Raw genomic sequence first — 19,608 nt, forward strand, 5'->3', positions numbered from 1 at the left:
TTTGAACTTTGTATTTTGAAGTTCAACGATACAGTATGCTATATATAATCTGTTTTCTTGGTAAACTTTTCTGAATCCCTGGATGCTTGAATACCGTCAATATTCTTTCAAATTAGGCCCAGCTAATTTATCGAATCCTGTCCCTTCTTTGACATCATCCCTGGAGAATCCTACCCACCTGTCAGGATAACAAGATGTCTTCAAGACCACACATGCATTTCATACTGTCTCCAGCCACTCCTGTGCGTGGCCCACACAACAGGGACAGAAATACATCCATGTCTATGATGCTGCTGGACTAAGGAGAAGCTTAAGTGAGTGTGTCATGGTAATTATGGGGACTAGCTGTAGGCTAGTTGAAGGCTACCTCCCAGGCAGTCTGATCTCTCCTCTGGAGAAAGACTCTCCTGTGAGCACGACGGAAATTGAAATGATGCACTTTACAGTGCCTATCCAAAAGCAACAGCTGAGGAAAGAACACATGAAAATAATGTGTGTGTAATTTGTCATTGTGCACTGTGGTTATTTGCACTTGCAAGAACTGATAATCGTGTATGTCTGAACCCGGATGAACGAGGCTGTAACCAGCTCACTGGTTAAAGCAAATATATCTGAAAACAAGCCAGTCAGTTGTTGACAGGAATAGTAGCTGAACGGAATAGACAGTATCCATCAGTGGGCTTATGAAGCAGGTAGGCATCTTACCTTCTCCTTTTTCCTTGTAACTGTTGACAGATGTCGCTGCAGAATAGTGCCAGCTAAAAATAAAACAAATGATTTTCAGGGAAGTAGGAATAGCAATAGCCCTTTTGACTCAGAGTGCATTTTGTCTTTGGGGGACAATCATACTTTAAGTCTTTCGCATTCTGGGTTAAACAAGCATAAACAAGTCGATCTCTATGCCAACATGACTGCTTTATAGTAAAGGAATCGGCATGTAAAGAGACAGGAGTCTAACGTTGTTCATTATCTAGAGTGTGTTACCTAACACAAACTGTTGGACTCTATAAAAGAGTGAGGCCGTACTTGTAATTAGTTTTTATCATTTAGGTTTGTGATGCAGCAGAGCCTTTTCACTGTCATTTGTTTCAAAATGATAACATAATGCAATAATGTTTGGGAGGCAGTTGTTTTGATTGTGAAGGGATACCCACTAGAACTACAGTTAAAAAGTGAGAACATAATATTAGGGTCCATCATTTGAGGTAGCTAACAGGGTCTCGGTTTCAGCTTTTCGAAAATCAAATTAGTCTGCCAGACATCCAATTTGCGTTTTTTGTTTAGTCAAATGTAGCTGCTGCTTCAAATTCTGTAGGGCACAAAAACAAGACACTGATTCAATTGGCTTTTCTTGCCTACACAAGGAATCCATACTGCAGTATGGGCCTACTCGTAATGGGAACTTCATTTTACAGTAATGACCCATTTTCACAAAGTGATTTGTGGAAGCCACAAAGGCAGTAATCAGACAGTCACAAAAAAAATCCTGTAAGGGGTTATGAGTGCCTCTAATGTGAATAATATATTCCTATGGTAGTCAAAGTCCTTATTGTAATGATCTTTGGTCAATAAACTAGTGATGGTAAGGGCTGAGCTGGTTACCATGGGATTCCCAAGCCACTATGGTGAGTGCCTAGTTTCTCAACAGTTAAATCATATCAGATGGGCTATTGACAATGTGCTGTCAATGACTGAGCCCTTGGAGGTTTAGCTATTTGCACACTGACTGATTGACTGTTTCTTAATAGACACATAATTGGTGACAAAGACCTTCCAATGAAGTGTCATTTGCCAGAACATTTGTGATAATTCACAGCCTGTCTAATTTTCTGTTGGACACAATCCCAAAGTAAGGACTGTGATGAGAAATATAAACTGCTAGCAAGTGTTACATTGAGTACATGAAAAATAAAGCAGTGAAGCATCCGAATGTTCATTTCATGACTATTTAAAATACAAATTTAAAAGGAACTAGTTGTTCAAGTTATAAGCAATGAACTACATCATTGCAATCGGCTGTGTGGTATTTATGAAGGAGTGTTTTTTTTACATGGGAAGACAAAAATAGGGGTGCAATATGCTGCATTTTGAACTTTAACCCCCTGTAACATTATTCATGAGCAGTAATATTACAAGTTTTTTTTCTTCATTCCAGCCCAATGTTGATAGATGGCAATTTTCACATGGCACTTATGTTTGCCTTATTTATCTGCTCTCTTGTCTGACATATAGCTTTTCCACCACCTACCTCCTAGTCATGTGTTTGTGTGTATATGTGTGAGTGAGAGAGAGAGAGAGAGAGAGAGAGAGAGAGAGAGAGAGAGAGAGAGAGAGAGAGAGAGAGAGAGAGAGTGAGAGCGAGATAGAGAGAGGAAGAGAGAGAGAGAGCACTTGTAAGAGGCTGGAGTGATAATAGCAGAGACATTTAAAGAAGAAAATACGCCCCCATGATCCACCAGCATTTGGTAAAGGCCTTACTTTTCAAACCAGCTGCTCAGAGGATTTTTTAACATCTATTAATGGAGAATTACTCCAATTACAAGCTTTCTTTGCACCAAGGCCCCCTTCCGCTGCCCGTGTGAGATGGTGCACACCTCTGGGAGCCAATCACAGCCTTCCCAGCCACCGGCAGCAGATGTAAGCAATTTACTTCTGATTTCTTCATATTCAGTGTGAGACGAGCTCCTGATGACCCTCAACCCTGGAGCCTGCAGGATTCTAACCCTATCAAATTAAAGCTCTCTGCTCACTTATTCCCTAGCGCTCCTCTGGTGCTAAGCAGCCATCTTGCTGCATAGCAACGCCGCTCGGGCGTGCTTGCTCATACGCCCTGCCTCATCAGCTGCTATTAGGGAAAATATACAGTGCTCTAATTGGATGAGATTCAGCTAAGGAAGTGCAGTTAAAGGTCATTTTCCACCGTGTGTCTCCTGCTCTTCAGAATAATTTCTGTGTCCTCTGTCTTTGGGAGCTGTTAAACAATAGGGCCAAAGTTACAATCCTTTTCTCTCCTCCTGACAGAGAATGGCGCTGGCCGTGATGAAAGGAGAGTCCTAGGAATCATGTAAACAACATGGCGAGGCCCTGACTGTTGTGCTCTCTGCCGACTCATCTCCTCCTCTGTACTCCTCCAAGTGTCTTGGTTCCTTGGCCAAAACATTGTCGTTAGCCAATCTCATATATTTGTGACTGGTTCAGGGGCCTTGCCCGCTATTCTAATCATCTGGTCTTTTGTTGTAATCGTTCTTCACAGTGTCAGTTCTAAAGGCTGTCCTTCAGTGTATTTTTAAACATGAATTCCAGGGCTTGAGTCAGACTAACAACAGTATGAAAAGCTAATGGTTATTTGGTGTCAGAGAGCCAGTCGCCACAAAGATCTGAAATAATACTTTTATCATAGTAAGTTACAATATCTCTTTTAATGCCAAGCAGGATTATTACAACAAGATAATGTTATGTATTTTTTGCGTCAGGTTTACTCCTAAAAGCATTTTTTTCCTCTTTCATTCTACTTTGAATCTATAGGGATATTATCATCGATTTTTCCATTTTTTTTATTTTGAAACTAGCCTGAACACTGTGAGCACAAATGTAAATTTAGCTAATTCTGTTGGAAAATAAAATCAATATGCTTTGTGTACATCTAACAACTAATTGCTGAGTCTTTAGATACAGTTCATCTAATTACTGAGATCAAGTTTTCTTTCATTTCCTGCAGTAATCATGAGATGCAGGTATGGAAGCATATCCAGAACTCGTGAATGCTGTTCTTAAACAATGATTTCAGATGGTCCACTTTGCCTCGCTCCTTACCATGCAAATGAGCATTCGTATAACATCATCACGCACATGTAAACATGAAAAACTCATCTTCAGCTGTGTACCTGTGTGATGTCTCTCTCATAAAAAGGACAGGGTAAATACAGCAGTTTTGGGTGGACCTGGCCATGAGTGGAGGACTTTAGAGGCACCCTGTCAGCCAATTTTACAGCTGGAAGGGCAAAGGCCTTTTGAGCTCCGCTGGAGAACTGAGAAGCATTCAGCATATAAGAGGGCCGGGCCCAGAGTCCCACGGCTTCTCCCACCTTTTGTCCCGGCTGAAAGGCCTCATCGCCTGAAACGCTTCACTTGACGCCCAGTGTTTGCTGTGGGGAAACCTGATTAAAGGAGGCGATACACAGCCTAAGCCTATCAATGACTCCCAGTACCCCCCAAGATACTGTATTTGCCCTTGCAGCTTGGGCGCTCCGAGAGAATGCAGCCCTCCATTGATCTCTGCCTGATAAAGCCCTTGGCATGGTGTGCATGGTGCCTTATGGGCTTCATTCTGCTCAGGCGAGTCCATTTCAGAGGGCTGTGGTTGAGCTAATGTGGGACACGCTGCGCCAGTCACGGCCTTTGGGATTTGGCCTAAGTGCTGTGGGTTCTGACGCTTTGCTCTGAAATTCTTGGGCAGCGCGGGCAGAAGTGCAGCACTTTCACACTTCCTTTGGCAATTGCTTGGAGTTCTTTCAAAAGTCGGCTTGAGAAATTGATGGGGGAAACACTGGAAATGAATAAGAAGAGTCTGTTCTGGAACTGTATAAACAATGACATTGTACTAAAAGGCGGGGGAAATCAACGCGCACTAAAAGAAAGGGTAAGGCACATTTCACCCTGAGACAATGCTGAGGTAACTCTTGTCCACCTTTAAAACCTCCATGCCTCTTTAAAAGAATGGTTTGGGATTGCTGAGTACACACTCCTGTCTCAGACATCTGACAGATGCTCTTTGAGGTCTATTGGCTTAGATCCCGATGCCTGTCACCTTTCACATCTCAATAGGCCCAGAGGTGACCCCTCGGTTGCCACTGAGCTCCATACGTTATCGGCCCTAACGCAATCGAATGCACGTTCAGCACTCGGGGGTCGAAGAAGAGGCAGGCACCCAGGTGCCCTCATGCACAAAGACGGCCAACCCCTGTGACCTCCAGCACCTGAACCTTGACCCTCATTTACAAGCAGGTCAGCTCTGCAACAACTGCATTTACACAGGGTCAGCCAGGAATCTCTGTCCTCCAATCGTCTCTAAAAAGCTGAGGGGTCTTAATCATATAGTGTTCCCTAAGAGCTGGAACGTGGCTGTACACCAGCTGCATAGGAGAGCAGGGTCGCGACCCTGTCCTGGGAGGAAACACAGTGCAGTATGTGAAGGAAACAAATACAAACACGCAGGCATGCACCCACACACACTCACTGACAACATGTAGAAGCTTAAACAGATCTATCATCTGTAGTAATAGAGTGAGCATTGTTGTAGGCCTCAGAAGTATTAGTTCTGCTGTAGCACCATAAATAGGACAAATAAGCTGTTTCTCACGGTCTTGGAACTCAACAAAATAGACCACAGAAAGAAAAACACCAAGTCAATCTTCTTCAATAAAGTTAAACAAAGCTCAACTCCTCTCCCCCAGAATTGGTACATTTGAGTTAGTAAATGGAATTTGATTAGCTTAAATTATCCCAAATCATGTAAGACAAAAATAAACATAAAACCTAATTTAGAGTTTAAACCAATATATTAAGGTATTATGATCTAGCAAAGTGAGCCAGAATTCCACTTATGAGAATCAAGCCAAATCCAACTTACAGTGGTTTGGAAACAGTCAAATGTCTGAGACGGGATGGCATAGTGAAGTTCATTGTTTTCACTTGGCCCTTCTTGGCATACAGCTGTGCTGAAACAGTACCCTTATTGCTGAGACATCGCAATAAAAGTGAAAAAGAGCCTTTTTGCTCTGACCTTCTAGCAATACTAAATGGCCCTAATAGGGGTGACATAATGCACCATTTGATGATTAATCAAATTCCCACGGAGCTCAGGAAAAGCAAAGCAACCTCACATATGAAACTAGGCAGATGCTGTTCTCTGCACTATTTTAAATGGATATTGAAACGTCCCGCAAAACGGTATATATTCTAATTGCTAAATGTTGTTTTATCAATCTCCCTATTGTAAAGAAAATACAATTTTATTTTATTAAATCCGATAAAAACTGTTTAGTCTTGCTGTTTTTTTCAAATATATTTTTTTATAAATATGCCTATTTAGTCTTCTTCTCTGCTTTTCTACTTTATGTCCTGTCTTTAAATGTTGAATGTACGCATGCGATTTTACAGCAAAACGCTACACATGAATACCCCCCTGTCAAAGAAAACACCTAACTCCTAATCTCACAACACATTTATATGGAGACAGAGTATAGAGGAAGAGTGAGGGAGAGAGACAGAGAGAGAGACAGAGGGAGGGAAGGAGCGAGGCAGAGAGGTCACCGCGACCGTGTGATGGTCGGTGACACAGGAGTTCAGCCGGCGGTCAGGGGAAGCGGTTGAAGATGAAGCAGACCCACAGGCCAGGCTCTGTGTGCAGGTGCCCCCTCACTGCCCTGCTCGCTTTCATCCCCCATCCACTCCCACACTGCCCCACCAGCCCCGCCTGCCATCCACCAATCAGGGCACAGGGGGGCGGCGGCACAGCAGGGACACATCAAAGCGTTCTCTCGGTGAGAGGCTCAGGGCTGATGCTGGCACAACACAGAGGAGCACAGAAGAAAGCAGGGACGGCCAGTTTGGAAAAAAAAGGAGTCCAAATGGACCTTTTCTTGCAGAAGGGCAACATCAGAACAAAACATTTCATTCTCTTCACAAACCAGCATTATGCCAGCCTTGCATCCAGAGGCCCAGACACATTTTTTCTCACTGCCTTCAGCCAATGGCCCCCTTGAGTGTGTGAACAAGAGGGATAATTTAATAAAGAAAATCCAATCTTCCAGTTTGGGAGAACAAAGTTAGATTTGAATGAGCGCAATATGTTCCCTTCTTTCTTTTTTTCCCAAATTATAATTTCATAGCTGAAATCAAAGCATTGCTGAGGTGCCCTCATCTCTGGAGAGTCTGCCTTTCAGAAGGACCGAGATGATGACAGAAACTACTCTGAATTTCATGTGTCCTCAAGCCTATTCAAATACATAGATTTCCATAAAATGGTGCAAACAGTCATGCACTGTTTTCAATGAATTTACAAAGCTGCCACACAACATATTCCTCATCATGAAAATTATTCAGACTAATTATAAAGGTGATTTGATTCATTATTTATGAAAATGCACCATTAAAAAACATATTTAGTACATGTTTAAGAATGGTTTCAAGCCATACAAGTGGGACTTTACCGTAGGTTAGATTTTATATAAATATAAAGCACATCTAAAGCCACATCAAGGACATAATGTTCAGTCTGACATGCTGTCTTCTCTCTAGAGTACGACCCTTCATGTTCTCTCCAAAACTTCCAATGATTTTCTGAGTGAACGCTCTCAGAGCGAGGAGGGCTTTCAAAATGAGAAGCACCCCAACAACAGCGACAACCAGACTGCACAAAAGCGCAAGCTCTAGAAAACAAGTGTGTCGAGTCCCTAAGTGAGTATGATGCTCAATCCAGCGAGCTGTTGCATATGTAAGGGATAATAATGGGCTCCTATGGGACAAGGAGCCAAGGCCTGCAAGTGAGCATGACTAGACAAGGGCTATGAAGGGGATATTGCCACACTGAGGAACACCGCACGCACCAACATAAACAAAACGACAGATATCCAATTATGAGCCACACATGGGAAATAAAGCACCATTTGTTATGTACAGTAACAACCGTTTATGGATTTATCTTCCCCACCCCTTGTGGTGTCGTCCATGGTTGGATAACAAGGATTCCAGAAAATGGAGCCAGAAAGAATGTAAAGATGCTCAACCACTGCCTTCAACAATATATTTGGATTCGCTAAACGTTCTGGTTTCCAGCCCTCTCCCCCTCCCATGAACACAGAGCACAAGCTCACAATCGATAGTGAGCAAAAACAACAGTAGAGCACCCTGGTGGCTGCGCCACAGCGAGCTGCAGGAGAGAGGCATCACAGGCTGGCCTCACGCCTCTGAATCCCTCATGTTGTGAGACATATCAATAGGCAACAACGTCTCTCCAAGTCAACATGTTCCGAGTCTACCGTCTCTTGAGTGTGCTATGGGGGCAACCGACATATGACATTCTGTCCGGTCACTGCGCACATTACAGCTACACCATATCTGGAGGCGGACAACAAAACACATAGCTATCATTGTGTTTTGCCTCAGGAAGAGACTGTTGCATCGACTGATAGACAAGCCTTGTTGATCGTTACTCATGTGGTGGGACATCTACCAATTTCGTCTGTCACGGCATCACATGGTGAGCTGAGCTTGCGAGGTTCAAGAAGAGAGGCCTTATTGACGGACATATCACCAGCAGAGACAGGTGCTACTAAGCCTCAAGTGTGGTCTGGCCCCCATGCTCTGCTGTTGGGCCGCGTGTAAGTGATAATATAGACACGGCCACTCACCATAATGAAGACTTATTGATGCCCCGGGTTGCTGTAATGATGATATTGACTAAATGGTGCCGAGCTATTACTTATATTATTCACACGCTTTGACATGTGTCCATGCTCACCTGGGAGGTGACGTTTTATCTGACTAGTGTCAGTCATCTCTGGGGGCATTATAGGCCTGTTACAACAGCTCAATAACTTCACACATGCAGTTGGTTAGATTGTGTGTCAGACAAATCTTAGGAATTAGCTCTGAACAACAACAAGTTCCTCGGCAGGAAGTAGCCATCTTTGAACACATGTTTGCCGTGTGTGGAATCCCATGTGAAGACACAGCTGACATGCTGGCACGGGCCTCCGTTCTGCTTTCGCTCGCTGTTCTCTGCTCCTGTGCCAGCTCTTCCAGTGTGTGGTCCTCACTGCGACTTGGCATCGAGTTTCCTCAACCCAGATTTCCACAACACCATCACAGCTCATGTTATAGTCCCTCCTGAGGAACCTTCCTCTAAACTACAGAGGAGGAGTAGGAGAAGCAGTACCTCACTACGGGGGGTGCACAGAGAGAGTCTCATCTGAAAAGAGCAGCTATTACAGCCCCAGTAGTTCTCTGAGAGCAGCAACCAACAGTACAGTATGATAATATTACGGTGGCTGCAGCTATTGTGCTGTCCAGCATGTGTGAAGGGTGACCTTCCCATTGTTCCTGAGTGGAGGCAGGGCCAGTCCCTGGTCTGGGCTGTGCCTGTGCCCAGAGCCAACCTCATCAGTCGCTCAGCCGATACCTATCCGTCTTCCCTCATTGTGCATAGAGGTGACAGCTGGCATTCAGCTGTTTGTAAAAGGCCTTTAAAAAACACGCAGGGCCTCCGTCCTCTGCAACATTAAAGTAATTAGCTACCAGGCTAGTAGAAAGCACCCCCCACCAAGTGCCAGCAAGACTGCGGATTGAAGCCGGCATCCTGTTTGACACATCTGGGCAAAGGAGAGTAATGAAAACAGCTGCTTCTGCCCATATGGCATCCAAAGGCTGGCAGCGCTGCTGTGTGCCGTGCCAACCTTAGGCAAATTATCCATCATTAATCCCAGGATCTGACCGGCATACGAGTCGCCGCTAATCAAAACATCTGGGGGTGGAGGCAGAAGAAGGGGGGAGGTCTCACTTGAAAGGACCATATTTTGTGAGTGGAGGGGATGCGCAACGACTGTTGAATAAAAGGGCCCGGGGTAGATAAAAGGTGTGCGATCTGACAAAACCAAAAAAGAGCCTAAAGACATAGATGTGATGTTGGCAAAAAAAATTGTGTGTGGCTTGAATTGTGCTAATATTAGCACATTGAAAGAGGAGGAAGACGGACATTAGTTGAACATGGAAAAAAGGTGAGTATGGAAATGTCACTACTCATGTCTCCCTGGCCCCATTCACTCTCTTTTTGTGTATCCTTCTCTATGAATAATAATGCACCACTTTACAGTGGCACACACACACCCACACATACACCCACACACACAGTTTCCAGGATTAACCAAGGAAGCACAGCATTTATCTTCTAAATTCTGTCAGCTTTTGAAATCCAAGCAAAATAAACTTTTACTTGGAAAATCAATGACTAGATACAATTTGATTAGGTGTAAATTGCCTTCACATTTATTTCTGCGATTGTCTATTGTGTGTCCTTTTCGCTCATAGGCTGGCCTGTTCAAACCCGGGCTTGAAATTCCCTCAGAAAGTCAGTGACATTAAAATGTCCTTTGATGTTCCTTCCCCAAGCAGGGAGCACTAACAGTAATAGTGATTCTGTCACTTAAAGCTTTTCCGGGGATCAATAGCTCTTAAATGCTACAGTGGGACAATTAAAAATAAATAGGAGGTTGCTCCAGTCTAAATCAGATTATACATAGCTGCCCCTAGCAGGTCCTCAAAAGCACAGTATGGTTTCACCGCCAGTCATCTGCACAGCATCCTGGTTTGTGACTGATGCATGCATATGTAAGTGAGGCTCAATTTGAAATACATAGCTTTCATTTTTTTCCCCACTCTCCCCTTCCTCTCCCACTTGACTCAATCAATAATCTCCCTGAAGGGAACTGACATAAGAATATGCAGCAGAAAAAAAACACGTGTACATTGATGAAAAAAAACGAAACAATAATGTAACACCAAACAGCAATTGCTGGGGTATACAGGGGGACATTTAAATGACATTTTCCATTGGCTTTTGGAAGCCTATCAGTCAAAGCCCTGGCTCAGGGGTCGTAGGCTGGTCTCAACCCCCCTGTGGCTCCTGCTGTAATGTCAACTTTGGTAATAGTACAGATGTAACCGGAGGCAGAGCATGATGGGAGCTTGCTCGTGACAGACATGACCAAACCCAACACAATTAGCCAGCGACAGCAGGTGCTGCCTGACTCCAGCGCGTTAACACATCTCAGGTTTCCTTGTAATGGCCACAAAGTGATCCTAACTTTCAATTAACACATCCCCTGCCTCCACAGCGCCGGCCAGCCACTCATTTCCGCATCTCAGCCATTAGCTGTGTGGGCAGGAGGAGTGCTTTGGCACACACCATCTCAATACACGCTGACTGACCGAGAGAGAGGCATTTCTTAATAACACGGCGACACATCAACTGTTTTCACACACACGCAGACTGTAGACACTCACGAAGAAATGTTAACACGTTAACACACATAAACACACACACGCACATACACACACACAAACAAAATACACACAACCGCATTCTTCAGAGTTTCGCACCATTGCCTGGTATAAAAGCCAACACCATTCCTCAAGATGCTCTGAATCAGTTTCTCTCCCAGGGCAAAGAGAAGTACCCATGTTAACCTTCCAGACTAAATCAGGATAAACGTCAGGAAAGAAACACAAAAGGCGGGAAGGTATGTAGAATCCAATCACACACACACACACTCGTGCACACTCTCACACACAGTCACATACAAACTTCAACACAGGAAGAGGTTCATCTTCATTTAAAAGCCCTTCATCCATCATGGCTTGTCCCTTCACACCAGAATAACACACCAAGGGTTCCACAGCCTTCTCCCAAGCCCCTCTCTCATACAGAACCAGGGGGACTCCAATTGCACACCAGTGCGTGGCTGTACTGTAACCGGCCCTCCTCTGTCTTCATCCAACCTGGACGCGGAACTCTTTCTGTCTGTCACTGCAGTCTATTGACCTTTAATGATTCACTGGAAGCACTCTGTCCCTGGGACAACAGACGGGGTGGAGGGATCGAGGCATACCCAGTTCAGCTGCACTCACAGTCAGGCTGTGGAAAGCCACGGCTCCATAAAGTGTCATTTACCCAGTCAGGGAGCAGCCGCTCCATCCATGGTCACACTTCCCTCTAGGTCATTCATGCCATGCATGCAGATGTAATGCCCATTCACCAGTCAGCTCTCATCCACAGTCTCCATGATGAGACTGGTTAAATGTTTGATTTTTTGTATCCGTGTTATGTTTTGCTGTGTGTGTGCATGAATAACATTAATAATGACAATGTATTAATTTAGCAGACACTTCCATCCATGGCGACGTACGGGGGAGGGGGGGGATTGAATGTGCAACCTCATGATCCGCAGTCAAGTGCTCTACGCCATATCTAGTCCCCTGAATGACACAACATTAACATATCGGACTCATTGAAAAAAAGTGGGACTTTGTGCTAGTTTGTAAACGGTATTCTTTAATCTTATCTTAATCTTAATTCTGTCTACACTTCTCTGGACTGAAGCTCAGGTTTCCTGTATTAAATTGCTTTGTGTGCCATACCAGCAAGCTATGGCTGGCTCGTTCATAAAGCTGCGAGTACAGGCGGCCCTTGGGGGAATCCAGCCCGGTTGCACATGTTATCCTGGCTCCATCACCACTTTGACCTTGTTTGGGGGGCAATGATAGTCATTGGGATCTCTCCTATCTTCCAGGGAACAGAACATAAGTGACAGGTCCCTGCAGATTCTGGATAAACATGTGCTTTAATGAAAGTTGTGTGTAATTTGCTCTTTGCCATGTTAACTGTAGTTATTACTATTTTAAATGGATACATCTGTCTGTGTGAAGTCTTTCATTACCTCCACTCATTACTAGCGCATCGTCGTGCTCCCATAGGACACGCCTTTTACGTGCTCATCCGCTGAAATGCACTTTAATGTTCCGGATTTGATGCTTGTCTCCAAACAAATTTGTCTGTAGCAATTAAAAAGTACCACCCTGCAAACAGGCCTTCGCAAAGTGTATGTTGCACATCGCCGGGCCTCGCTCTGTGTCAGTGAATGTGGTGCACTGGTGTTGAGCGCATTACCGATTTTTTTTATTCTTTTTTTTTCACCATTAATACCATGTTTGTGTCAATGGCTGCCTCGGTTTTTGACATTACATTGCACACAGTTGCAATGATTCGTAAGTTTGCTTGGGTTTGATAATAAATCCAGGTTGGAGTTGGAGGCGTTGACTGTTAACTTTTAGACTAAATGCTGTGCCATGCTATTGGTGGAGGGCAAGGTGACTGGGTTACTGAAATTCCTACAGATTGGTGAGCACCTGTAAGGTCTTCTGTGAGTGCTAAGGACAAACATCATTTCAATTGATCTCGGCCGAAGTTTTTCTAGCCTGAACATGCCGTGACAGAAGACCCCTAACCACACACATGTGTGCCTGCCTTTCTCAATAAATGCTGGGTGAACATTAAACTACTTCCAACAGCTAGGATAGCACAAGGGTCCTGACTTGTGCAAGTGGCCGAGCTAAACCTCTTGTGAATGAAACTAGTTTAGAAGTCATGGAAATATGCTCCCACTGTTGATGAAATCAGTTTTCTTTGGGGCCCCATTTCAGGGTCAGAGTAGAATAAAATGACGATGTTACCAGAAGACAATTCCGATTCTACATATGACTGCACTTACTGTAATTAGGTTGTAATGTTCCCCTTTTTGGTTCATGTTTGTATTTTAAAGAGCTGCTCCCAGCACAGGGTCTAAATGTGGCTGACCATGAGAAGTATGCTGGCAATGATCTAGGGTAGAGGGTGGGGGCTGAGTGGAAGGGAATGGGGGTAATACCTTGTATCTTCCTCCCCACCTTTCCCAAAAAATTTCAGTAAATTACCAGCTTCCTTTTAAAAACATTGTGCGTATTTATTTAATAGTGTTTGTACAGCTGTTGCCCTTCACTGCACAAATACCTGCTGGCAAGCCAGCTCTCCTTCTCTTCAAATCTAGTAACTCATGGAAACCATTGGACTTTGACATGGCTTTGATCTGAGCCCCAGGACTGATATGCACACCCTGAACAGGGGGTCAGCACCGGTCTTCTGCAATGCAGAAGACCGGATGCACACCCCAACACCAACTTGACGTTTGGAGTTGGATGTATCCATGTTGATAATGGCAATACAATATGAGCAAAGAATGTAAACAGAAATAAGAGATAAAAAGAAAGAGAACATGCATGCTGCATTAATAATGATCACAGCATAGTAGTTTGAACTGTTGCTGTGATACCTACACCAGCACTTCCATTATCACATGCTGCCCAGTTTCTCCCCAGCCCAAATAATGCCCTCTGTATCATTTTCTTTCTCTCTCTTTTCTCTCTTTGGAGTTTTTACATTTCCATTAGGCTGTTTAATGCAGATCTATGCAGAATGGATTAAAGTGTCTGGGGGGACTGCTGTGACGTATCCTGCAGCAATCTCATGCTGTCAGGTGATTCTACCTCATTGGAGAAAGTCTGATGAAATAAATGCTGGCTGCTGACTCCTCCAATTTCATGGCACTTCTCTGTGTCACCCACAGTGCCTTCCTCTGGATTGAGATATTTGCAAACTGTCATCTCCGATAAATAGTTGTCTGGACTGACAGAGCTTAGGGGCCCCTCAGGTCTGATTTTAAGGTGGTTTTGAGAACATTTCCTCATCTTCTCTGTTGTGACTGGAAGAAAGCAGAAATGCTACAAAGAACTATAGAGGATGAAAAGAGAGCGAGCACATCCCCCTTAAACAACATCAACTCTCCTGCCAACACACACACACACACACACTCCCCTAACACCCTTCACTGCCCTGTCACTCACTTTCCATGACTCCTCATGGTTATTAGTTATCTGACATGCTGCAATCATTGAACTCCATTAGTCGAGGCAAATCCCTCTCCCTGTCTGTGGGATGAAATGGGCTTTGGCGGAGTTCCGTGCGGAGATTAAAATGTGTCATGTCTTGTGTGGCCACAGAGGTGGGACATGTCCGCATGGTCTCAGGGAATTATATCTGGCAGCTCGTTATTCCATGTACATTTTCATTAGTTTCAGATATACAAGATAAGCAGCTAAATATTTTCCTTAGATATCATGGGCTACAAGCTTTAAAATAAGATCTGGCAAAATTGCACCTAGGTGGAATGATTACATCAATTAAATGGAGTTTGTAATACTTTTCACTTTTCATAATGCTAACTTGATCGTGGTGTTTAAGGACATAGGTATTTTGTCAGTGTGGAAGTATGTAAAAAATATATACACATTTCATATAAGATGAACAATGTAATTAAGAGGAATACATGTCGTAACTTTCCCATCTTCAGAATCAATTTGTCTTTCTTTTTAACAGACCACAATTATATAAACATACTGTACTACTTTATTGAGCCATGCATATCCTCTAGTAGACATACTGAGGTATATTACTTTACCTCACTGTTAACTGCACTATAGACATTATGGGGCATATGGTTGCAATGAGAAGAAACAGCAAGGTAACTGAATGTGCTAAATTTGCAATCCTAAACAAACAGTTTGAGGCTAATTGAACATTACAAAAGACTCATATAAGAGTGTGAACCCTAAAATATATATTTTGGTCCCACACTTTACTGCTGGCCTCATTAGCCATGCCACCACTGAAGTTAGGCAGTACTACTGTATCAAATGTGGCAGAGGAAGTTTAAAATGAGGTTAATGAGAGGTTTAACAGAGCACCATGGAGCCATGAAAAATAAAACATAAAATGTTGCTTCTGCGTCCATTTAAATGGCTGTTCTTTCCTGCTTCTGCAGCCGACATCTCTCAGTTACAACAGGAAATGCAGGAAGGCTGTTAGGGCAGCGTCACAGGACTTTATGAGCCTGGTTATTACCAGTGCTGCCCCACATTTAATAGCCATCTGATACACCCAGCACACAACTGGCTGGCCTGATAATATCATAACCAAGTATTTACCATGGAGCCGTTTAAGATTTCCCAGATAAACTTGAAACACAATAGCTGCAAATCTGTTAATATCATTAAATGATGTTACCAGGAACTGAAGCTGACAGAATATGATCCCTCAAGGCCCCCCATCTGTGGAAATAATTTATAATGTAACAGCTATAAAACATGTACAAGTTATCAGGTTCAAGACCTGTCCCAGTATCTAAATGATCAAGTTTCACATGGCTCTTTGATACAGGTGTTACACTGTAAAACAATTAAGCCAAATGGATTTTCCGCAGCCTGCTTGTCTCAAATCTGCCTCTCAGAGTCTGGTTTAGGGACATCAGTTTGGACCTGAATGTCTACATTGTCCAAGACAAACTGCATCAAATTCACACTTGTGGGAACATTCGCAACACGTCATGCATGTGCTTTGCAGAAACAATTGAATTCAGTCCAAAACATGGGCATGATGGAAAACATGCCTCAGCTCAATGCCTTTGTCACACCAAAAACAAACAAACACATATTGACTATTATACTGGCACCAAAGAAAACAAGAATCTTCTTCAATCACCACTACAAAAATAGCTAGGGCCATGACATTAATTAATTGGTTATCTGGCATCAAAATGTATGTGTGTGTGTGATACATTCAAGATGACAGTTTAGCAAAACTTATCAGCTGCCGTAAATAGGACATAATAGCTAGGTAGAAGGGAGAAGAGATGGCTTGTGTTTAAGCTGCCATGGTGTTTAGTATGTCCTTTATTATATTCACAGTGGTAATGTGATATGTCACACTGTTGCTAATACACTTCTGTACGCTGTCATCTGGCTGCAATGCTTATCAGGCTTTTGCTGATGATTTGCCCTCTTGTCAGGGGCAATTATCCCTGAATGCGGCAGGGATGTGGGATGGGGCGGGCGATTAGCGCTGGAGAGGGATGACGTGAGGCTGTCGCCAGCCTCTCCACCAAGCCCAGGGTTAGCAGGTATAAGATTGACACTTCTCTAGTCTGGGTTCCATGGAAGGCAAGTGAAGGGCCCATTTGTGTCGAACTAAGCTGTTAAAAGTGTTGGAAGTGTAAGTTTGACTGCTCTTCATGTAATTGACTGACCTGTTCTTTTGGCTTCACAAGTATTCAACATGTTGATGTCTGATGCATAAGTCCACCCAAGTGTCAAGTGGCATGGTGATCGGCAAGAAGCAGGAGAGAGGTGAGGTAAGGTGAGGAAAGATCATATGTACTAAGAGGCATTGATTTCATGTCCAAATGAATCACAAAGTACAGTGTTGAAATGTTTCCAAGGACATCATGCCTTGCTTTTGTGCGTCCAAGCTGAAAATGAATATATGCATGACATACGTAAGTTTATGAATAATCACACTGAAAACTAAATCATTCTTTACATTCCATCAAACTTTGAAATTGTGCCAAGTTAAACTTACTCCTGACCTTGAAAAGCTCAATCACAGCTCAGACATAATAATCTTTGACATTTGAGTGAACTATCCTGTGGTGCTTGATTGAAGTGACACCAGTATAAAACATTTGCCCACAGCTCTGATTACTCACTTGAGAACATCTGACATATGAATTTCAAGTAAGTATTACAGGTGCACCATAATTCTATGTCAAAATGAAATCTCCCTGTGTAATTCAGTTCTCCATTTGCCATTAAGGCGAGGGGTAGACCCATCGGAATTCTAATCCTCGAACATGTCTGATGTTTTTCTGATGGACCACTTCATCCACTCTATGGACAAAGGCTTTGTGCTGTTTTCCCCCAAGCTTTGTTTGGTTCAGAAACAAGACAGTTTCCCAAAATAAAACTCCTCTTGGTGACCTTCTCTTTCCACTGAGGAGCGCAAATCCCTGTTCTCTCTGCCAACCAGGACTCATTACTCCCTATTTTAAAGAGAGCTTTCTGCTCTTGGAGGCCTCATTACAGCTGAAAAAGACACCCATGGGACACACAAGGAAAACACAGAAGACCCCCCCTTGAGTAATAAGCCCACTAAACTTCCACACGAGACTCACTGAAGAACTTCCTAACTGTAAAGCCCACAGGCCCCCTGCTATCCCATGAGCAAGGTGTCTTTGAGGTTTTCAGACCGTATGGCTCGGTAGTCAATAATTGTTCTGTAAGTTCACAAAGTGATTAAAGCCCTTACGTGCCAAACACAACTAGTAGGAGGGGCCACTTTAAGGCTTCCCTTGCTACCGATGTCATTTGAAGTATGGTGAGCCTTGAACCAGAAGGCTATGTTCGGAACCAACTTCTTTCAATAAGATAAACAAACCTCAGAATATAACAAAAACAGTCCAACTCTTTTGAAAATACGAATGGAACACCCATTAAGTTTAGCTTCTAATTTGCTATTGGAGCACATTCGCTAGTACATCTCAAAGCAAAGAACAATATACCATCATTTGGGAAGCAGCTCTGTTTGGCAAATGTCTACTGGATGACCTTGAGGAGAACACAGAAAAAGCAGCTGCTCTTTTCTTCTGACTAAAATGTTATCTGAACTAACAAACTCTGGATGCCAGTTTACTTTAAAAGAAACATAAAGGGTCCCAAAAAACTCACAATTAAATGTTCCCACAAAGTCTTGCAGACGGTTTTGTTTAAGAATTGCTGCAAGCTGTGATTCCCACGTGAAAGGCATCAGCAAGCTGCCTCCTCCTGTCAGTCACATCTAAGGACAGAGAGCCTGGTATGTCAAAGTCCTGACCTCCCGCTCTAGGCAAGTGTTTCCACCCACAACTATCTCCACAGCTTCGGTTATACAAGATGGCTCGGATCAGGATGCTCAACTTCAACTATTTCCTGACCAAAAGAAATGTACATGATACAACATACTGGTCAATTGTACATGAATCTCAATGAGGCAGAGTTCAAGCATTCTTCCAAAAGGAGATCTATGTTTGGTCAAAAGCTACGCCCTCAATTTACCATGCAAGTCAAAGTGGAATATTTGTTTGTATGTTTACATACAAAAACTCAATTTGGCCCTAGACCTCACAGTTGCTGACCCGTTTATCCTATTCTATGTACTGTAAATACTATTATACTCAAATGCATACAAACACACACATATTTACCGTACACACATCCACACACAAACACTAAGCAGCAATAAGCTCAATTCCATGAGCATTATCTATTGATCTAGAGTAATGATGTCTGATAAGTAAATTGGAGTCTCACTACCGTGAAAATAAGTACAAAAGTCCTCTGGAACACCCCCAGGACGGGATGGGGCCTCTTAGGGTTTTATCAGGTTTGGATGACCTCAGTGCCGGTAGAGGTCAGCATTCCCAGCAGTTAACACTGAGGCAGATGGCAGCTCTGTAAGATTTAGTAACACATGTCAAGTGAAGCTCCCTCGAGGGAGACGCTCAGCCCATTTATAGCATCAACTTCAAACTCATCTCCCTCGCACAGCCAGCTGAATGCAACTCCCACTTCTGCTGTAAAGTCGACATACTGTATTTGTTTCTATGAAACCCTGTTCCTCTTCATGAATTATGAGTGGTAACAACTAAACAATCGATGGATACATCACTTTAACTCTGAGGGCCATTTTCCTGTACAGCAAAGACGCAAAGTAGCATGTCTAGCTTCGGCAACAGCAAAATAAAGCATCTCTCTTGGATTGTTTTACCTGACCTGTTTTCAGATGATGTGAAATCAATTGATTTACTCATTGTATGGCATGAATTAGATGACCCATTGATGACACAGTATAAAAGGTTAATAAGAAGCAAATGCACAAATACAATGTCCAGTTTAGGACAATTACAGTTCAGTTTGGATATTAGACATTGTGAATCAAATAATGTAGACATTGAAGAATGGAAGAAAGAAAGAAGTGAATCAAGATGTATTTTAGACAAGTTAGCATTTTGTAGTAATAACCAAACTGGCAGTGGATAGGCACATCTTGTAGAAGTACAGTACAGACACTGATAGTAAATCAACATTTAG

This window comes from Osmerus mordax, chromosome 4, assembly GCF_038355195.1.
Source record: "Osmerus mordax isolate fOsmMor3 chromosome 4, fOsmMor3.pri, whole genome shotgun sequence".
Lineage (NCBI taxonomy): Eukaryota > Metazoa > Chordata > Actinopteri > Osmeriformes > Osmeridae > Osmerus > Osmerus mordax.